Genomic DNA, 23,853 nt, shown 5'->3' with positions numbered 1-23,853 from the left:
TTTCCCTGTTTCAAATGAAGTTTGTGAATAAAAAACTATGTCTCGATAAAATCAAATGTACTGTAGTCTGTTTATTCATTTACACAAAATCAGTGAGTTTGTGTGCATGCACATCTTCGGATTTCTTTACAGATAGATGACCTGCTTTCACAGAATATTTTATCGCGCGCGCCTGTGTATGTGTGGTACTGATATATCCATACCTTATCGAGTCGCTTTTGTATATGTATGGGGTAAATATATATAAAGCTTGTCAAGTTCATTCATAACGCTCTATGTAGAGATATTGCCAACCTATCGACACCCAGCAGCCTGCCATTTCCCACGCCTGTGTGGCGGCGGCACTTGCGGTAATTTGTGGCCATATAGATTGAACAGTATGCGCTGTAGTAGAGGGTGGATTGTCTCGTAGAACTAACTGCTCTTTAATTTAGCCACCGAATTATTGCCTCTGTACGGACTTATGTCTGGGGTGTTAACGAAAATTAGTCCAACTCTGCAATTCTGCATAAGACCATCAGAAACGTGGTACTGCTCTTATTGTATTTTTCTCTTTTGTCTTATTCGAAGCAGCGTCTGTCTCATAGACCACAAGGTCAGCCCAGGAAACGAAGAGTTTTCTTAAACTTACAATTCACTGTGTTGTCATATAACATAGCTAAAATGAATCTTCTGTTCAAAACGTGATCTTATCATTTACAAGAAAAATAGGATGTCATAAGGTAAAGAAACTTCTTGTTGTATTTGATCATAACAAATAACCGAATAAGATATTCATTGAATCTTTCCGCACCGAGATAGCTCGAAATAAATTACACAAATAGGCCTTTTCTCTTACTTTGTTGCTGTTGTTTTATTTTTTTCCATTCGTAATAAAATTTACTGTTTAACAAGTGTTAACTCTTTTTGCCATGGACCTTCTGAAAAACATACTGTAAAATTCATTTAAGGAGAACAGCTGTAATAAGTGTAATTCATGTGTGTGGAAAATACAAAGAAACAATAAACCTTGCTTGTCCTTGAAAAATACCTCATCGGATCAGTTCACTTTTCTACGAATGAAGATTTTTGATTATTTTGTGTTAAGACTTTTTATGCTAGAATGACAATAGGCTTGTATTCCAATATCAAGAATATAATATTTAAAATACACAGTTTGAATGTAATTCATTAATGCTTCACTTTTGCTTTTATGTCACTTAATTTGTGTTAAAGTAATATAATACTCCCTCAAAGAAAGTTTGAAAAATACGTGTATCAATTATACATCGCAGACATTTAATTTTTTTTATAAGTTTTGTTTAACTAGCACATCCAACAATGCAAAACACGGGTTTACTAATACGATTAGCTGAAAACTGAATATGCTTCATTAGGTAATAATGATACACATTAAAAGGAAAAAAAAAAGAAAAAAAGATAACAAATATAGAAGACTTTTTTCGTAATATAACATAATATCTAGTTCCGAAAAGTGAAATTTCATTAGTTATGTACCTTGCTATGAAAATATAGTTTCGGCTGTTTTGGAGCATTAGGTTCCGTCACCAGAAAAACAAACATTTACCTTATTTGTCTTCAAGACTTGATTATTTACTCTTTTTGCGATATAATTATATGATTGTGTTACTTGCTGGTAGCAGACGGAGGCTTCTAACGGAATTACAAATTGTCAAACTTGTTCATGTGTTGGAAGGCGTACAAACAAAGACACAAACGTATAAAGTACATCCCAATGGATATTAGTTCTTCTGGCGCTCTAAGCAGTTCGAGTAATGTGATAAATCACTGTAAGATTTATTTATTAAGTTTCAAGCCTCAGATTCAACTCACAAAAAGATGGGTTATGAAGTAACGTAACTTATTTCTAAAACCAGAAAGAACAACAACAAAAAGAGTTGAAACGCGATAAGAAACAAACTCTAAACACGATTGTAGGACAAGCAACCAGTAATTTTTTAAACCTCTCTTTAAATACTTTTTTTATAAAATACTAGTAATTTTTATTTAACTTTTTCCTCTATGATTTTATAGAAAGTGTTATATTTTGTTCTGAGATGATTCCAAATTGTCTAAACACTTGAAGGCGAAAGCTGATATATGTTTGTTTGTTTGTTTGTTTTTTGAACTTCGCACAAAGCTACTCGAGGGCTATCTGTGCTAGCCGTCCCTAATTTAGTAGTGTAAGACTAGAGGGAAGGTAGCTAGTCATTACCACCCACCGCCAACTCTTGGGCTGCTCTTTTACCAACTACTAGTGGGATTGACTGTCACATTATAACGCCCCCACGGCTGAAAGGGCGAGCATGTTTGGCGCGACAGGGATGCAAACCCGCGACTCTCAGATTACGAGTCGCACGCCTTAACACGCTTGGCCATGCCGGGCCCAGCTGATATAGTTCTTCCTGATTTGGTTGTAAATAAGGTACTTACGGACAGAACAGTTAAAATACATTAATACTAGTTTTAAGGCATTAAACTTAATTGTTTTCATTCATTTTCTTAGATTTATTAACATAAAAAAAAATATTTTGGAAGATGCTTTTGTATGCATTATGGTTACCCGTAAATATACAAGGTAGCTCAAAAGTTAGTGAGCACTTAAATATATTATTATGATCTACAAAAATTAGCTTTAGGATCACTATTTACAATATTGGACGAGTTAATTTGTCGTCGTGCATTTTCTTTCGATGATTCAGTCATTAGGTTAATAATAAATATTTAGTAAAATTAAATTGCTTCAAATAATACGACCTTAATTTGCATCCCAAACTTTCTCCGGAAGGTGAAACTTTTTGAGGGCGTCATCATGCTCAGTCGCCATGTTTGACAGATGTGCATGTTTGTTGGATGTTTATCCTTGGTCAGTTATCTCCAAAACTCTATCAAACACATCTCTAACACGCCCTCACAAAGCGTCAAGAAACAGGTTGTATATTTCACTGTCTACAGACTTCTGTAATACATTAAATTTTTAATTAAAAATGTAATTATACTGCTTGGTATGTTGTTCATGTTGCTATAGTGTGGTTATAATTCAGGTTGTTAGCCAATATTTGATTCTCGTTCCATCCAATGGCAGGATCTCTGTTGAAGTAGCATACATATATATGCATATACATATATGCATTCATAAGCTAACGCATATAAACATACATATCGTGAGCTAACGCTTATATAAATATGTATAGAAAGTTAACGCACGTATATATTAGAAAATTTTATTGTAACACCCAATTTTTCATTCTTTTCTTCACAATCATTATCTGTTTTGAGATTCTAATACCAGTAGGTGCAAATATATGTCGTGAACGATGCAGTACTGTATAATTGTTAAATCAGGAGCACTATATGCTGTCTGTGCTAGCTGTTTTGTATTAGCTGTTTTGATTTTGCTATAAATAGAAGTTCTTATTGAGAGTCAATTTAAAAGCTTATCTGCTACAACGCGCATGTGATGCTATCAAAGCCATTGGTTGTGGGTTAACTCCATGGAAATAAACAATCATTGTTTCTTTGAACAAAGACGGACTTTCGACAAGGGAGATTTAATGAAAAAAAATTAAATTTAAACAGTCGACTATGGGCCGCTGGATGAGGAGATATAGAGAGACTGGCTGTATGGAGCGGTGGAAGGGAAGGGTGGGAAGAAACTTTCCAAAGTACCTGAGGATAGTGTTCTGAAACACAAGAGTCTGAAACATTGTCGACTGTCGTCCACAGATTTCAATGGACCATGGCAACGTTTACACCTTTCAGTCTCGCCTGTGTTCATGTCCCAGCAAGAAGGAAACCCTCTCCTCACCGACGAGACGAGAAAGATGAAACTCAACTGGGATAAAGAGCATGCTGATTAAACTGATGCAAGGAACAAAGTGGTCTTCTCAAATGAATCAAAGTTCACCTGCTATGGTCTGATAGGAAGCACTTACAATGTCGATGTGGAGAAGGGTTTTGTCCACTGTGTTTGAATGGAACAATACAGAATCTGCAGGATCAGGTGATATGGTGATGCATCTCTGGCTAGCGTGTTGTTAGTCCGTCCTTCGTGAAAGGCACAGTCAATGCCAACAAGTACATCGAGATCCTTGATCCAGGTTAAAATTAAAGCCATCAATTCGGGATCACTCGGGTGAAGATGACCATAGAATATTCTAAAATGGTTCTTCTTCATGTCACAGGGCTAAAAAGGTTGGTAATATTCATACACTCTATGACATGAAATAAAAGGAACATTTCACTTTACGTGTCTTAAAAAGACATCTTAGGTTTTAATTATTTGCTTCAGGTGAAGGGTCCAGACCAGGCAACAGCTTATATCCCAACTCTGTTGAAAATTGTTGGAAAGTAAAGTGTAAGATAAAAAACTGAGAGCACCTTGGAGCTGTAGGAAGCCCTAATTCGCGTTTGGCATCACGAATACAACTCTGTTAACATTCTGTCTCTCTATGATACATCGATGACAAGCAATCGTCTAGGGCAGATGGTGGCGCAACCAGACATTAAAACAAGGGATAGACTCTGTGATCACTGTTCGTCAACCACATTAATGGCGTTATCTTAAGATCTAGGTTTTCCTGTTCAGTGAACATTTTCGTATTTGTTAAAAAATTTGCTGATCGTCTATCGTAATACGGTTTTCACAGTTTTTTAACAAAGATGCACATGTGTGTTTAGATGACTGAAATATGAGTGAACCTTCACCAATGTCCATAACCGTTTTACACTAGTTCTGACACTTTCACATCGCAAAATATACGGGAACCAAGAAAATTAGGGGGAAAAAAACCTTGGTAAGAAATACCAGGTAATTTTTTTACTACTGTATATACACATATCTTGAGCTAACGCGTATATATATATGTGTTGTGGGTTAATGTTGTATATATATATATATTGATAGTTAATATACTTGTAAAAGACAACTAGTGCAAATATAGTGTGTACAGGCTTTGTTTTATTTCTTCTAACGCAAGAAATCAGACTGAAAGTGATTATAACCCATGAGTGTGTAGTATTTATCATACAAAATACACTTAGACGAATTTAAGGGCTTGACGACACTATAGTTTACTGTATTTATTAATGTTAAAAGTGAAATTATCTCTTATAACTTAATATTTAAAGATTGGTACTAAGGTTGCACGTAGTTCATCACTTCAATACATTTCCAAAACCTACTCGTGCCTATGTATTTGAAGTGAGCAGGCCTTGTTGTTTATATGTATCTATTAATGCTTATAATCTAGTTATGTCGTTTTATTTGAAAGTACAAATAAACCATGAGATTCCTCTTTTGCAAAACATATCTGTAAAAAAATGTTAGGAAATTCAGATAAGTTAGTCATTACGGTTATAAAGACATTTTTTGCAACATCATAAATCAGGGGTAAAAAAGAATTTCATTTTTATATCAGATTTCAGCAATATGGCTACTGTCTAAGGACAGAAACAGACAATAAGTTTGCCTTTCGACTTTCAGAAAGTAGCTGTGAGATGAATGTCGAAGGAACTTAAGGTAATAGCTATTAAGAAAGATTACTGGCACTCATAACAACCTTCCCTGAAGCCAGCGGCTGAGATTTTCTTGTCACGCTGTACAGATAAATTTTGGTGCCCAGCGTGAAGTCTTCGACGAAAGAAAGCTAAAATTCCACAAACATTATTATACTTGCGGCCTAGAGCTTCACCAACAAGGCGGAGTAGACAAGTTGTCATCAAACGTGAGCTGACGATCAAAAGAACGGCCGGCCATGTAAAAACCTGACCAAAGTTATGGCCAGGCCTTCACTGCACGAGAGGGAGTGATGAAATATCACTGCCGTACTTCACGCTCATGTTGGACGGAGGCAGAGGCTCTCCGAACGTCTGCCGCAGCAGGAGAAGGGAGTTGTACAGTTCGGCGCTCCGCTTGGGGTCCGCTCGGGGCAGGTAGTTCGGTTGACTTCAGCACTGGTCTGCTTTCCTGCCTCCTGTGGTTTGTTCTAATACTGACCGTTGCGTTTTGGAACAAATAAGCTACTAGAAGACAAGAATGTGGACTACCTGTATATAAAAAAATATAATATATTACACAATCAGAAGGAGTAAAAACATTTTAATTAATAGAAAGATGAATAGAAGGAAATAAATAATTATTATATATTTAATCACATGACTACCACAATCTGTACGTCTAAAGTTTTGTGAATTCTCTCATACTCTTCTTCCAACTGTTTGCCTGTTCATTAGTTCAGCTATCCACCTATTTGCTCATTGTCTGTCTAATTACAGTTGTCTACGTGTACATGAATCTCTATTAAATATCATTTCGTCAATTCTTTTATACCTCTGTGCAACGATACAAACTTGTTTTGTACGGACTAACAACGCTAGAAACCGGGTTTCGATACTCGTAGTGGACAGATCGCAGATAGCCCATTGTATAGCTTTGTGCTTAATTTAAAATACAAAACAAATAAAACCATTTGTTTTCTTGTGGTTCCATCTAGTGGTATTAGAAGCACTTGAAGCGGAGAAGAAATTAACTTTTCTTGGCATAGATAACTCTGTTCGTAAAAACAACTCTTTTTTCGAGATAGCTTGATCTTAAGCCTTATTTTTCTCTTTAGTTTTTGTTATCGGAATCTCTTCCTTACTAAGGCGAACATTATTCACAGTCGTGGATTCACACTATTTTGATAGTTACGAGTTGTAGGGTTTGAAGCTCGCGCACGCGTAAATTCCATATATTATTTTAAAGAAAGGTTTGTTTTGTCACTTTTGTTGAAATCCAGTCAAAGCCACACAACGCCTATTTGCAACCGGTTATCCGTAATTTTGAGCTGAGACTGAAAGAAAGGCAGCTACTCAACACCACCCGCCCCGAACTCTTGGACTACTTTGGCCAAACAAAATAGTGGGATTTGACTGCCATTCTTAGAACACTCGTAAATCCATACAGCGTAAGCGATTTTTGTTTATTTATTTTTGATAGTATCGGGACGGGAACTACAAGTATCAGGCACACAAGCAGCCACACTACCAGTGGTCCGCACAAGGTCGTTTAAGGAATGAATACATCTTTCTATAATCAGTAATGTGAATTTTGAGGAAAAATAGGAAGCTGAGAAATAAACAAAATTTTATCCTATATGAAATATGAGTTAATGAAGAATATCTTACTTAATTAGAAATATACTAGTAGATTGTATTTAAAAATAATTTAAAATGAGCGAAGTCAATGAAAAATAATATGAATTAGATCATTAAAAATAAATTTATTTATACTCAACAATCTAATGTAAAAAAGCAAAACAAAAATGCAGTTATGAAAAACTAATGTAATTTAATGATTCATTGGGTAAAGAGGGAAATATTTTATGCTAAACAAATCGGCACGGCATGGTCAGGTGGGTTAAGGCGTTCGACTCATAATCTTAAGGTCGGGGTTTGAATCCCCATCGCACCAAACATGCTCGCCCTTTCAACCGTGGGGGCGTTATAATGTTACGGTCAATCCCATTATTCGTTATACAAGGGTAGCCCAAGAGTTGGCGGTGGGTGGTGGTTACTAGGTGCCTTCCCTCTAGTTCTACACTGCGAAAATAGGGACGGCTAGCGCAGATAGCTCTCGTGTAATTTTGCTCGAAATTCAAAAACCAAACCAACAAACTAAACGAATCAAATTAGAATTCATAAATATAGTCTATAATTTCTTATAGGTTTTCTTGCAATGAAAACTTCTCAAACAGATTTGTGTTTCCCTGACATATTCTTCGTGGGTATTGAAGAAAATATGTGAAAATGTTGATAATTAGTTGCAATAGATTAATAAGGTAGTTTAATCCACTATTCCGATAGTAAGGTAATCCGTTATCAACAATACTATTGATGATTAATTGTAATAGATTAATAATGTTAATTGTATGTGTATGTGTATTTTCTTAGAGCAAAGCCACATCGGGCTATCTGCTGAGTCCACCGAGGGGAATCGAACCCCTGATAATAATGTTAATAATTATTTGTAGTAGATTAATAATAGAACTTTATCTACTATTCATATTGTAAAATAATTCATTATCAACAATATCGTTAACAAAGATTTGTAATATGTTAATAATATGATTTTATTCAATATTCTAATCATGAAGTAACGAAATATGTTTGCTGTCAAAAAAATAATATCAAATTTTAGTTCGATATTCACCTAACATTTGACGTGCAGGAATTATTTTTCGAATACAAGTGTAATAAATACCAATTATGTTGTAGCAAGTTTATAAGTCCAGTTAAAACTACTACACATAAAACTGTTTAGAAAGTATATATCTGATGTTACGTTTATTACTGTTCATGTTAATATTTCCTGTTTGTTCTGTCTTTGTTTGGTAACATCGACTAATGTCAAATTTATTTTGCATCACATTTGTAAACCTCCTCTCTCTGATTGTAATTCTTAGCAAATTTAGGAATCATACTGGTATGAAAGTAGAGATATTAACTGACAGTTCAGTACTACGTTTGGATTTTTCTTATACCAAAAATATGGTATTTTTAGGCTACTAGTTAACATCTGGTGCTTAAAACACATCCATTTGGTTACTCTGGTAAACTCTTTTGTTTCTAATTCTTCGGCTCAAATTCGAACCCGAGGTTTCTCACACACAAGTTGAGTGCCCTACTGGCTGAGTGAAACTTGATTTAACCTTTACTAGGAAGGAACAATCTTTAAACTACTGAAAGTATCACATACGTAGTGTGGAGTTTATCTATAGAGATGGTTTTCAGTGTCATTAATAAAATGTTTTGAATATATAAAACATTCGCCTCAGTGAGTGTTCCAGCTTCGACCTGGATGTTCTTCACACATGCATTTACACATCATATACGCATTTATATATGATGGATTTACATGCGTTCAAGTAATGAGTTATGTACTTTGAGAATGTTCACTCATATAAAGGAATACATGTTGTCTTCAAAATTGAAACAAAAACATTTTCATGACAGGTCCTTACTGTTATACAACAAAATATGTTTTCCAAATGCTCAGTTGTTCTTGAAAACGAACAAACTTTTAGCAAGGTCCAAACGCTTAGACTTCGTTATCACACAACCAAAATTACTTTGTAAATGTGATTTTTGCTTGTGAATTACTAAAGAAATTCGAACAGAAACCAGCTTTGACACAGAGTGTATTGCTCAGGGTTGTCGTATGGATAATTGTACGTTACATAGATGTATTTATATATAAACACACACACATACACATATATAGTTAGATGTAAATATGTCTGTGTGCGTTGCAAAGAAAAATATCGAGATAGATTTTTTTTAAATAATCTTCTGGATTAAGGTTTTTCGTCGCATTGGTGTAATGTTGAACATTTGTATGAGGCAAGTCTGAATTTCTTTTTGTCGTGATCGATTTCCGAGGACATTTTTTTGTCACACTTTATATTTATTGATTTATTAAATTTGAACGGACTTTCATTGGACTCTAAAACTGTCAAAATGAAGATTAATCAATTAAGCAAGGACCCAAATCTCGGTATTTCTAAGAATACTTTGACTTTGGCAACTAAAACATGACTAGATTTCCACAGAAGTCAGAGTTATGCGGTAAAGTAAAATTAGTGCAAGGCTTAAGCTGAAGTAAAATCTGTAAACATTTTTAGTGAAACAGGTTGAAATTAATTCATGATTGAATGAGAATGAACATCCTATGACAACATAAACTTTTGCTAATCCTTTAGATGTAATCAAACAAATAGCAAATAAACTTAAATAAAACAAAAGGCTTTTATACTAGATTTATAACTCGTAAATACAGCTTGACTGACACATTTAAGCCATTCGATATTTATAAGTTGACTACTCAACAAATTAAGCGATTGTCAGTTACACTCAAGAGTCGTTTTCTCCCTACCATGTCGTCTCCCACCCGAACCATATGTTTGGCCTGCGTGTGGTTGACATTGGACAAGAAGGTAAAGTATTCCTGTTAGCCTTTACAGCCCGATCAATCAATACATAAACAGGCCCATCTAAACGAAGATCAATTGGTCCATGTAAATAGAGTGTTTACACGGCAGGCTTTGTCTTGGAGACTCTGTGTGGACTCACAGGAGTCTTTGACAAGCGCCCATGATTTATGGGACTGTCGTGGACAGAGTTCACCAGTGATACACCATTGCAAACTTGAATTTGGTTACAGCGTGTGTATAGAACTTGGTTATGGTAGTAGGGTCAACTTAGGCATGTTTTTCCGATAAAGTACTGGTGCTTTAATTGCTAGGTTTTCTTTTCTTATTTAATATTTGAAAGCAGATATTTACGAGAGAATAAATGTAAAACATGACTTCAAGCAAAAACTTAAGAACTTGAGAAAAAATGTAAATAAAATAAGTAAAAGTTTATGAAACAGAAATTCATCCAGTACGTAAAATGAACAAACAAGAGCATACAACCACAAAGAGCTTAACATAACATATACAGTTATTTCTGAAATCAGTAATATGTATTTATTTATAAATGCGTTTTAATAATGTAATGTTCTCAGAACAACACACGATCCCCGCGAGACTATAAGAGAAAGACACACGTGAAGCTTAAACGATAGAAACATGAGATTAACATACACCTGATTTTCTGAAAGTGAGTGAATGATATTTGTGGGTAATTTACGCTGTAGACCTAGTTCAAGGAATCTACGTAGTTTCTTCTATCACAGATTATTATAGAGACCCGTCTGACTTTAAGGTGGAAACTCCTGAAACTTTTATTGATAGTTTTACACGGTACTGAAAAAGAAACAACGTGGTGTAGAACCATGAATTCCATTCCTATTCCAGTATAATAATGTGTTTTTGATGTCATCGTATATGTTAGTCCTCACTTTCTCATATAAACGTTTACCTTTTGTAGCCATTCCTTTTGATTTGTTTAAAACAAGACTGTTTTATCTAATACTGCTACCTGCGTTATGTCACATGGTGAGTAGAATACGCTCTTTACATTATACTGGCACTTTCTTCATTTCTATACACGTTACACCTTCTTAAAACAGAGTAATTTAGGTACTGTGTATTTATGTGCAGTTCTGTCCATAATTCAGACGTATGTAGAATCTGAAAATTAAACTCAAGCTGATATTAGAAAAATAAAGGCACACACTATCATGTTATACCATGGACATTTAATTACATTTTTGATAAAGTATTGATTTTTTCTGTTTAGTTTAGTTATAGCTCTTTTGCTAACATCGGTGAATTGTGTTACTGAAAACTAGTTTCTTGAATGAAGTTACCATAAATTAAGATTTACAAATACGTTAGAATATATATGTACGTAAAATAGGTCCCTTGCAACACTGGTTAACCAAAGGCGCATTTCCCACTGAAGCACGCGAGTTTGGATAAACGAGGCTATTGGAAAACGATTTGAAACCGTCCATCAGCCGCCCGCCTGACCCCTCAGATCTCGCCGGTATTAAGGGCTACATTGACTCCGCACAGTGTCTTTGAACGGTTGGTATAACGTGAGATCCATACAAGATAGTGGCAACTCCTAGCTTAACCGTTACTTACTTGAAGATGCAAGACAGAATTTGAAACATAGACATTGTTTAAAAGTTTCGTAATCGTACAGATATATTTCACAGCAGACTGAGTTTTCCATCCTAACAAATTGAATGCAGGAACAGTGCCATCTCGATAGTATATATATATATGTGTGTGTGAAATATTTCTGGCCTATGGGAAATAAAACTATGAAGTTTCCATAACAATAAGATCGAACAGTAAGCACGTTGGAGCTATTTAAGGTCAACATGAAACTTTTGCCTCATAAATAGCTGCTACTGATAAACACTGAGCTGCAAGCCATAGATTAAAATATTCTAATCAAGTAAAACTCGAGATTTACTACGCATAAGTATAGAGCATATATACAAAATAATTTCCATAAGTTATGGTAGTTTTGAGCGCCGATACTTATACTTAAAGGTTCTCCCCTGGTACAGCGGTAAGTCAACGGATTAACAATGATAAAATCAGGGTTTCGATTCCCCTTGGTGGACACAGCAGATAGCCCGATTTGACTTTGCTATAAGAAAACACGCATACACTTGCACTTAAGAACGTACGTTGAATAGAAACATTACGAACAACGTGTGTTTTCTTTTCCTGTATTTAAAGGAACTATTTTCACTCTTACTTGATAACAAAAATAATTAGTTTTGCAGAGTTTATTCACATTTGTTATATTTATTTTAGGTCAGTACTTTATGGCTATAAAGCAGTTTTTAAAATATTTGAAGAGTTTATTTGTTTATCTATTCTATTCTGTTCGTGTTGAAGAGTTACACGAATGAGCCGTTGTTCATCGTTTCCGTACTACATTTCAGCAAGTTCATATTAATTCTATTTTGTTATATGTTGTTATATAATGCATATTTTCTCTTATTTCTCGGGACGAAGATGAGCGTATGGTGGTGATATCTGTAAAACATGATCGTTTGGTGTAAACGAACTTTTATTTCGTTATTTGAGAAGTCGTACATTGTTATTAGGCTTAGTTTACGTTTAATACATTTAGCGCTGGAAAAACGAACGTGCCTAAATTTCATTTTCATACCACAATTCTTTAAACAGAACAATGACCATGTCCAACTTAATAAGTATTTGTTGCGTGGTCACCATAAATTAAAACGTGTCTACTTTTTTGACCTCTTATTCTGGCAAGCACGCGATGTCTACGTTTAATGTACATGAGGTACCATAAAATACTGTAGAAAAAACTGAAATCAACCAGTATTGATACACTGGAAGTAATGTAGACCCCCAGGAGAGAAGGAGGCAAAACAAGCGGAGCGAATACAACGTATGATGTATAAGTTAGGCTTAGGCTAGTTAGCCAAGTGCGTCCGAACCCATTAAAACTAAACGGCAGTGTTTCACACAAGTTGCTTTGCACATCAGCTGCACGCGGTGTTTGCGCGTGCATACTATCAGGGAGGTCGACGGAGCGTGCAACGGGTTAATTCGAATCCAGCACGAGGTTTTGGCGCCCTTTGTACCGGGATGTCGTACACAGAGATATGAATAGAGAGAGAAAGAAGGGCAGAAAACAACTATCACAAGCGAATTAGAAAGGAGTTTCTACCACAGTGACATGTCTGTTCAAACGGTTAACACGTGACGTTTAATGTCCAGACTCGACTTAATCTGTTCACTGAAATCTCTTGCCGCTGTTGTCTTACCTAGGCCTCGTCATTAGCTCAGACAAGCATGTACTGTTCAGTTTTCTACGTTCCTACACGCATCCACCTTTCTGTCTAAATTACTGTAGTTCGTGTCCAACGCAGTTTCTCTCTCTCTCTTTATGTATCCTTCAGTCCACCATTTTCACATAGACTTAACAATAGTCATTGATTCTCATCTGCTACAGGCGCGGTATGACCAGGTGGTTAGGTACGTATGACGTGCAATCTGATGGTCGCGGGTTCGAATCTCCGTCCTACTAAACATGCTCGCCTTTTCAGTCGTGGGGTGTTATAATGTTCGGTGAATCCCACTATTGGCTTTTAAAAGAGTAATCCAAACGTTGGTGGTGATGACTAGTTAACTTCACTCTAATCTCTCACTGTTAATTTAGGAACGGCTAGCACTGATAGCTTTCGCGTAATTTTGCGCAAACATTTAAGCTGAACATAAAACTTCAACTGTTTCTCGCTCTATTCTGTTCTGTTCGCATTTTTTTTCCAAATTCTGTACGTTTTTTATTTAACAAAACTCATATTGTAATAAACATTAAAGTTCAAATATACTTTTGATTTATTAAATTTTTTTAATGTTTAAACATCTATAGAATATTAAAACTAAACCTTGTATTCTCATATGTATATAATAAATCTTTATAATTTTATATACACTTTTTATTTCTTTAGTTTGTGATTCCACCTAATGACAGATTCGACCATCTGTCGCTGCAATAATATCCTGAACTTGACGTGACATAGAGTTCATAGAATCTTTAAACAAGTATTGTTCGCTCCAGTTTATTTGTCTTGAAACATGTCTACAAACGACTGATACAGTAAATGTGGCATTCACTTTCATCCTTAGTATACTAAGTTGGATTGAAATTTAATAATTGTAGCAGCCATGGAAGATGAATGAAGTTTTCTTCGTTTTCTATGAAACACCTAAGAACAATATGAGTGCCTTAAATTGGTACCTAATCGTATTGAATAGGATGGTGTTCATCAGGGACGAAATACGGACTTGTGAGGCGCACATAGTCGATAACAGCCTTTAGCTACTCCCTGTATATATATATCGATAACAGCCTTTAGCTACTCCCTGTATATATATATCGATAACAGCCTTTAGCTACTCCCTGTATATATATATCGATAACAGCCTTTAGCTACTCCCTGTATATATATATCGATAACAGCCTTTAGCTACTCCCTGTATATATATATCGATAACAGCCTTTAGCTACTCCCTGTATATATATATCGATAACATCCTTTAGCTACTTCCTGTATATATATATCGATAACAGCCTTTAGCTACTCCCTGTGTATATATATCGATAACAGCCTTTAGCTACTCCCTGTATATATATATCGATAACAGCCTTTAGCTACTCCTGTATATATATATCGATAACAGCCTTTAGCTACTCCCTGTATATATATATCGATAACAGCCTTTAGCTACTCCCTGTATATATATATCGATAACAGCCTTTAGCTACTCCCTGTATATATATATATCCCCTTCTAAACAACTCAACCTTCTTCCCTGCTCTATTACTCCACCTTCAATAGGTAAAACTTTAAACTGTTGAAACAACACAAACAGAGACAAGTTTTTCACGCGGTTACTTATCAAATTTGTACTCTATTTTCAGTACAGAAAATAATGAAAAGTGGTTTATCATATAACAGGTTTACAGGCACTCACTGTTTGCAGTCTTGGCACTAAGTGTTATAGAAACCTTTCATTTCTTTTTTGCTTCTGAAATAATATATTTTTTAGACCTTTTAATAGCTGCTATATGGCATTTTTCTAATACTCTTTACGTTGTTAAAATCGGTGATAGACGTGTCTTGTCAATAATTGGAGAAATTCGTCAACTGATATACAGTTCGTAGTTTTTGCGCCTTATAAGTTTACGTTTTGATTGGACGGTTACCAGCGGTTAACAGGTTTTAGTTAAAAACACTTTGTTTCAATGAACAGTTTTGACGGATTTTGACGAAAAATTTCTTTGAACACCTTGCAAGAAAAACAAACAAAAGAAACACTTCACTTTCAATAATGACATTTTATGCTCTACGAGCGTCAAACATTAAAAAAAAAAAGTTGAAGAGAAAATTGTCTACATCTCTCCGCTTAAAAGTCGTAAACAATCAACTGATACCTTAGGTAATTAATCTTAGAGCATGTTACTACATGAAACACTTATGAAATAAAAAACAACATTGGTATAGTTATAGATTAAGAGCGGCGTTATTTTTCTGTGACCATGTTCTAATAATATTGTAGATTGTATAGAAGACCGTCTACATGTATCAAATATCAGGCCCTGGAAATTACTGTCGTGATATATGTCGGCCGACTACGCGAAGCACGAGAAAGACGATCTTCTAACATCAGATTTGTTTCTCTAAGGCAACTACTGTTTGTTTGTTTCCAGGTTTCATTGAAATAAACATAGCACATGGATAAATCTGAGATGGAAGCCACTCGATTCTCAGAGATATGTGTCTGTTGTAATTAGTAACTTGTCGTTCAGCTAAACCAACTTGTTTGCAAGTACAATATTTGTTACCGTCTATGAAGAATTCTTTGTATGAAGAAAAAGTCAAAATATAAACATGGACACTTTAATAAAATTCGACCAGGAAAACTCACTTAAATTCATTTATGAGTTAATTCAAGCATTCTGTAAAACCTACGTTTTGAATTTGTTTTAAAGCTTTGACAGAAGTTTTAAAATAAGGTACACATATTTTATATTGGATCTGAGTATACGTTGTTTTGTGAGTTATCAAATATAATCTTTAGAAAATTAAAACTAGAAAGAAAAGAAAAGGTATGCACCATTGTGTTTACTCAGGTTCTTCACGAAGATGATTTAATTTAAATGGTTCGTAATAGTGTGCAGGAAGGATAACTGCGACAAACTTCAGGCGTCGATTTACAGATGTTTCTCTCTTACATTTTCTAACTATTCCGTTCATTCGGTGAGCTCATTTTGGAACTGGAAAATACAACGTAGTAAATTTGTTTAATAAAATACAAAGGTTTCGTCAAAGCAATGTGAGATATATTTTCGACACGTTATAAAATTTCAATGTTATGTTCAAACAGCAGAATGTTTCCCGCAGAAAAGATCGAAATTTTCAAAATATTATGTTGTTTGAAACCATGAAAACAAGAAATTTTTGTTTCGTCTTATGCATTCTTAATATGTTATCATTTATTTCTTATTAGTTTGTTTCTTTCACGAAGGATATCTAATGTGGCAGTGTAAGACAGAAGTTAGTCATCACCACCCACCGCTACACTTGGGCTACTCTATTATCAACAAATAGTGCGATTGATCGTTACTTTATATCGCTCCCACGACTGAAAAGGCAAGCAGGTTTGGTGGCGAGGATTCGACCCCACTACCCTCAGATTACGAGTCAAGTATCCTGATCACTTGGTCAAACATGTAATTCACACGTTGTTGAATAATGTGTACACATGTGATCGCTGCCAGCGAAAATAGCATATTGTTTTTGTCAATGAACAAAATTAGGAAGAAAGGAGAGAATTCATAAATTACAGTCTCTAAACCGATTCCAAGTGGTACCACATGAAATGTAAAAACTATATTATGTATATATAGGAATACAAGGCAAAGTCTGTAACAAGTTTTTTTTGTTATGTAAATAACTGTTCTGATTTTCAGACTTTTACTTTTTGTGATAACGGTAAGAGAGTTTCTCATTACTCTAAATTAACAATGTTGCATATTTCTCTCACTTACATCACACTCTGAAACCTTGATATTAATTTACGAACATTGTTCTGAAAAAAAAATTTTCTTTAGTAAACTCGACAGGACCCCAGCTGTGTGTGTAGGGGTGGTAGTATTTTCATGAACGTACTCTTACAATAATAAATCGACTAAGGCAGTCATTTTCCGTCACTCTTGTTCCTCTGACAACGCCACCATTTACCTGTTGTTTCTATGTTTATAGGTAAAGCTGCCACTTTCTCTCCATACAAAAGAGGCCATAAAGTCCGCCCCCTCTTGGTGGCAGGTTTATGGAACCATTATGGCACGGAGCGGCGTATTAAAGACTCAGAGATGGTGCCCGTGACAAGCTCGACAGCACTCTTTGACAACCATGCCCAATGGCGGAGATTCTTTTTAACGACTAACCCCCACAGTTCCCTACGTGGGGGGTTTAGGGAACCTACTGGGTCTATTATTGCCTACTATAGTATGTAGCTGCAATGACCCCAGCTTAACGCATGCTATGATCTATATACAAGTGAGAAAGAAGCGGGTGTAAATAAATAGCATGTGGTGTGATACACCTTCTCGAACGTGTATTCATATAAACATACGTAATAGACAGAAGTGGGTATGTATACGCAGTAAAGCTCAATATTTACAGTAGACTTCTGTGTATATAGAAAATGAAGCTTTTGGGACTTAAGTATACGAAAGGAACTCTCTAAAGGATATGTATGACTAAGTATATATAAACACACGAACATATATTTATTCATTTATTTACATGAGTGACAGAAAATGTGTATAACTAGCGTATTCTGTTATTTTTGTAATATACGTGACAGTGATGGAAATGATTAAAATATTTTTAATTTTGAAATTTTAAAAGGACGCCATCTATTTTTCTAATAGTTACACGTTTATAACTTCCGAACAATTTTTGAGATTTGTCACGGACAAGTAAACAGTTTTCTACAGAAGTTTCTCGTTGTTGTAGTTTTGAGAAAAACTAAGTGTAAACAACCTAAAACTTAATACTACTGCAGTATTTTAAAGTTTTTTTCTGGTCTTTCTATTGGCACTCTTAAAACCTGTTTATCTTTCTTAAAGTTTAATTGAAATGTCTAAAGTTTCAAAAGTGCATGAACTAAAATCTTAAATAAAATTAAGAACCATATACTGTAAAACCCTAAATAAAATTAAAAACCATATTCTGTAAAACTTCAAATAAAATTAAGAACCATATACTGTAAAACCTTAAATAAAATTAAGAACCATATACTGTAAAACTTTAAATAAAATTAGGAACCATATATTGTAAAACTTTAAATAAAATTGATAAGAACCAAAGTCAAGAAATAAAAATCAAAGGCAAAAATTGCAATGGATGGAAATTATAGATGGTAAATGAATCATCAGGAGTAAAAATAAACTTGCAACGAAACATTTAAAAAATAACTACGAAACCTGAGCTATACACTATACATACCGAGATTCAGAATCAAAATGATCATCTATAACCAAGAGTCTAAATCTAACTGTCACACAAAAAAACAAAAGAAAATGTATGTAATGAAATCAGTCGAGTATTTTTTTTTCTACCACCTCAAACAAGCAAGGTTTTAGGGCCAACGAGAATAGATATTGACACATCCGATTTACCATGGTTTAAAAGGCAACAGTTACAGATAAGCATTGTATTAATACTGTGTTGGAAACATGGCGGAACAGGCAGTAAGGGGCGTGGATATCTTAGTGTGAGAAAAGCTAGAGATAGAGAACTTACAGCAGAGAGAAGACAAAAAGAATCTAGCAGCGGATTGGTTGCTTGTCAAGGAACGTAAGATAAATGTAGACTGTGATGACACGGCTCCTCTCTTTTATTTTTAGGCACCCTATTCTTGTGGGAAGAAGGAGTTTGAAGCACAAGGTTAGAAGGAGTGGTTGGCTTGTCAATTTACATGTTTTCTTCCAGAAATTACAATACTTTTTATGATTTATTACAAGTTTGGGACTACCTCCACCTTTTTAAAGAAGCCGGATGAGCATTTATAGAAAAAAGAAAGAAAGAAAAGGAATGTTTAAGATTCATGGTGGATTTACAAACATCTTACATTTGTCCTTCATGAAAGTGATATATTGTACCGTTCTACATTGTTTTGTTAAATACAAGGGGTTTAAACTGCTTTAATTTTAGTTCTTTGGATAATTTTTGTCTGAGATGTATTCCTGAAATTGTCTTCCGTTCTATACTTTCGGGGAAAGGTTTGTTGACTCGGTGTTCGTGGAATATAATAATACCTCATTTTGACAATTTTAGAATTCCTTCTTATAGAGTCATTAAAAAAATGAAGAAAGAAAAACGCAGTACTCACTTAGATACTCTGAAGAAACTATTTTAATGGTCTGAAGCAAGAAACATGGGCATTAATGGAATCAATCTACAGGGCTGTTTGAAAGCAGAAATAAAAAATACAATTAAAATGCCACTCAAGGTACTTCTGAAATTGTATATCAAATTCGAAAGATTGTACGTTTGCTCATCTTATTTATTTATCTCTCTATTGGTCCTGTTTCTTTTATCCACACACATGTAGATTTATATATGCATTGTCTCAAACTATTTTCAAATATCTAAATATTTATTGAGAAATTTGACATGGATAAAAGTTATATTCTTTATGTTGCTTATATCCACCATTGACGCAAGAAATACCCGGATGTAACAATTGTTTGAAAGAAGAGCTAAAAACATAAGAATAAGTTTGATTAACCATCATTTAACAGGATATTTCAGCTAACATGTAGGTTGCATAGTTACATAAATAATAAATTAGGTTGAACCACGTCAATAAAACAGTAAAACAAAGGAAAAGCTAACCATATGATATGAACTTTAATGTAACTCGTCAGTTCAAGTTTTCTGTTCATAACCTAAAGAATGATGAACACCAGGTTTTGAAAGCATTATTTGTTGGAACTTCTATAAGTTTATGTTCTAGAATCTGAGTTTATTAAATATTTTCAAAATTCTTCAAAACAATAAAAATATTATTCCCAGGACATTTTACTAAACATTTCTACTGGAACTAGTATTCTTTGACTCAGACATATTGGAAATATATTATTTATCCATTCAGAAATTGTAATAATAAATATAATATCACTATAAATCTTCATTCAAGGAAGTTCCCCATTTTTAACAAAATGTTTACCTTAAGAACCTGTGTTCATCTCGCTCACTAGCAGGTTTGTTTTTAGCATTTTTCTTTTACAGAACAGTTCGATCCCGGCATGGCCAGGTGGTTAAGGCACTTGAGTCGTAACCTGAGGATCGCGGGTTCGAATCCTCGTCACACCACACATGCTCGCCCTTTCAGCGGTGGGAGCGTTATAAAGTTACGGTCAATCCCACTATTTGTTGATAAAAGAGTAGCCCAAGAGTTGGCGATGGGTAGTGATGACTAGCTGCCTTCCCTCTAGTCTTACACTGCTAAATTGGGGACGACTAGCGCAGATAACCCTCGTGTAGCTTTGCGCGAAATTCGAAAACAAACAAACAACTCTTCAAAAGACATAATATACTTTTTATTGCAAACAAATAAAATTCCTATGTTTAGTGACTGAAATGCTAAATTGTTTCAATGTTTTTATTTGTTGCCTATACGTATAATAAAATTTAAGCTAATAATTAGTAAAACTCATAAGTATCATACAGTCATTGGAAGATAACGATTTTATGGATACCCAACATTAGAAAACAGTATTTAAAAAGCAAATCAACATGATTACGCCATTTTTCAAATATGTTTTTTTAGTCGACTTAGCCAACTTTCTAAAACTATTTTGCAAAGGTATATCACAATAATAATACGAATGTGTACATGATATTTATTAGATGCCTATTTGTATAGACTGTTTGAGGAAAATGACATTAAGTAAATTCATATCGATCAAGCCCTATACTACTTCAAGTAACTATAACCTCCTCTGTTCAGCTTTAAGTCTCTGTCATGCTTGTGAAATGAATGATTCTATGCCATCGATCACTGTACCATGCCATGTGACAACTGCCTCCTGGTGATAAAACAAATGCACTTTGCAGCATATAAGGCGAAATATAATAAAAGTATCAGAAACAATCTATCGTGGAAATAAACTATCTTTTCGTAATGAAACGTGCAAAGAGATATCTGCTGAGATTATTAAACTGACTACAGAAGATGAGAAAGATCCCAAAATGTCTACACCATATTAGTTTGTATCCAAGAATTGTGATAAGAAATGTTACACCTGTGTAAACGCACATATAGAGAGTTTATACTGTGTGAAAGATTTGGAACCGTTATGAGCAAAATTTAAACACCTCAACTGGTGATGGTAGATATGATTATATGTTATTTTTCGAAAGATGTGTGGTTGGTGAACGATAGATTTCAGAAGATAGAAATGGATGTTTAATTTTTTAACAATTAGAAGAAATAAGTTTGTGATAGAAGAATCAAAAGGATTTCAGAATATAGGTATGGAATAGTATGTAGAATGTTTGGTTTTAATTAAAGTTGAATTGGGTTGGACAAGTTATATAGTCTTCAGGCTTTAGAAACTGAAGAAAGACATCAAGGTTAATAAGTCTTTAAAAAACTGTGAATGGTTTAAATGTTTTAATAACTTTTACAACTATTAGAAGTTCATGGCAAGCAGACATTTACTCTTATTTATTAGATGATGTGACTAAATATATTAAAAAATCAATATATGATAATCTGAGGAACTCTGTCAAACCCATTTTGATATGGTAAGTCAAGTTACTATGACACTAACAGAGTACTCATATGACTTAGACACACATTAAACTATTCTAGCCAACCTAAAACCTGGAAGGTTTTATGTCTTTTCAGTATTCCTCAAATAATGTTTTGTTACAAAATCAAACACTAACTTAAGTTTTTATTGAACTGGTATTGGTGATTTAGTCAACAAATATCAGCATGGAAACTATTTTCTGAACGTCCATTTCTTTTCACAAAATAATTAATTTTGTTAGAAGTTACAATTTTCATTTTGTAAATACTTCTTTTACACACGTATTGTGGAGATTTATGTACGAATTTCTTTCAAAAGAACGGCACAATTCTTTGACGAGCTAAAACTATGACAAAACGTTTATTATATCTCAACATAATCATACATATTGCAGTGAATGCTACTAATTATCGACTTCAAAGATAATCGAAATGGTTACTGAGAGACACGATATGTCTACCTGTATATTTCTTAATATATCATATTAAGATACTATCATAGAAGGGACCCGTGCTTCAAAAGCTACAAGCCCCTGTTTATTACCTGAGTCGCAGGCTAGTAATACCTACACTTACCTTGCTCTACAATAAGGCCGCGGCCTGAGGCAAACACCTGCCTTAATCATCACATATATACATTTTTAAGAACAACGTCACCGAGTCTTCTATACATTTTTTTTAAGATAGTGTCAAGCTCCTTCCAGTCACGTTCAGGGACGTAAGCGTTGCAATTCACAGTCAAAATCTCGTGGTTTTAGGCTTGACTGAACGATGCCGCATCTGCTAGGAGATCTTTTGTTTCCTTTCTTCTTATAGAATAAGAAATGAAACAAACCTCATTAGTATACGCTAACTCCCGACAACCGCCATAGTCACCCTGATGACTTCATAGTATCTTCATGGACACGTGATCAGACCACCATACTTGCTAAAAGAAACTGCCTGGTCTGTTTTATTTATTGACCTGAAATCGAAAATTAATGCTTCAAGTGGTTCCACATTTAAAAGCAGATAGCATTTTATGTACTCTCTTCATATAATTATTTTCTTACAGACCACTCACTCGTCGGAAATAATCCGTTACATTCACAAACTCTGGAACACGTTGGCCAAACAGAGAAAGGAAGCTCAGTTTCAGATTAAGAGTTAGCTTGGGCGTCATGGAGTTTCACATGTTAAATACATAGAAAGGATATGCTGACGGACTAGATATACTTGTCGTTCTTTTTGTTCTTAACTTTAATTGTATTTTTTGTTAAATGTATTCTCACATATTCAAGGTGGATACTATTGAACTTACTCTCACATCTGAAAAGGACTTATGCTTATTTTTATGAAAGAATGGATTGTAGTTTTCTCAACCAGAGCTGTATGTTTGTCATGAGCTGTTTATAATTAATTTATTCTAGTTTTTTAATTGTGACAGCTTCGTAGATTAACTTAAACGTTAGTTTTGATAAAGGGAGTTACTCATTTTGCGTTGTTAATTATCTCTTACTGTAAGACGATGTTATTCCTCAGCCTTAATTTTATATTCACTGAATATTTAATAACAGAAAACAAACTGGTTCTCGGGCAGAGTTTAAAGTTTGTAGGTTTTGTATTAAAGTAGAACAGTGTGATCCGTAGCTATTTGAAACTTCAGGTGTGTTTAAATTACACATTTAGAAACAACGCTGCGTCGATGAGTAAACTTATGTAATCGATAACGAATATTTAGGTTTTATTTCCTGTAACGAATGTTTAGGGTTTATTTCCTGTAACGAATATTTAGGTTTTATTTCCTGTAACGAATATTTAGGTTTTATTTCCTGTAATGAATGTTTAGGTTTTATTTCCTGTAACGAATATTTAGGTTTTATTTCCTGTAACGAATGTTTAGGTTTTATTTCCTGTAACGAATATTTAGGTTTTATTTCCAGCACTGAACTGTTAAGCTGGCGGCTTTACAGACTCTCAGTCTATGTGTATGATTTTCTTCACAAAGGTTAGAGGAAAACAATCGTTAAAGTAATCCTACGCTGGGGATCCCTTA

At 34.4% G+C, this 23,853-nt stretch overlaps 1 protein-coding gene and 1 long non-coding RNA gene across 3 annotated transcripts in view; one reads left to right on the top strand and one right to left on the bottom strand.

The window, feature by feature from the left end:
* Positions 1-23,853, top strand: part of LOC143237991 (LIM/homeobox protein Lhx1-like) — a 125,283-nt gene that overhangs the window by 63,031 nt on the left and 38,399 nt on the right. The gene's annotated exons all lie outside the window — the stretch shown is intronic.
* LOC143237992 (uncharacterized) lies at positions 5,142-22,729 on the bottom strand. The gene is made up of 3 exons (XR_013020367.1): positions 22,395-22,729; positions 16,104-16,263; positions 5,142-6,048 (listed from the first exon to the last, which is right to left on the bottom strand). It is a non-coding gene; the product is annotated as an uncharacterized LOC143237992 (long non-coding RNA).

Source organism: Tachypleus tridentatus, chromosome 13 (genome assembly GCF_004210375.1).
Source record: "Tachypleus tridentatus isolate NWPU-2018 chromosome 13, ASM421037v1, whole genome shotgun sequence".
Taxonomy (NCBI): domain Eukaryota; kingdom Metazoa; phylum Arthropoda; class Merostomata; order Xiphosura; family Limulidae; genus Tachypleus; species Tachypleus tridentatus.
This window is presented reverse-complemented; position numbering and strand designations above follow the sequence as displayed.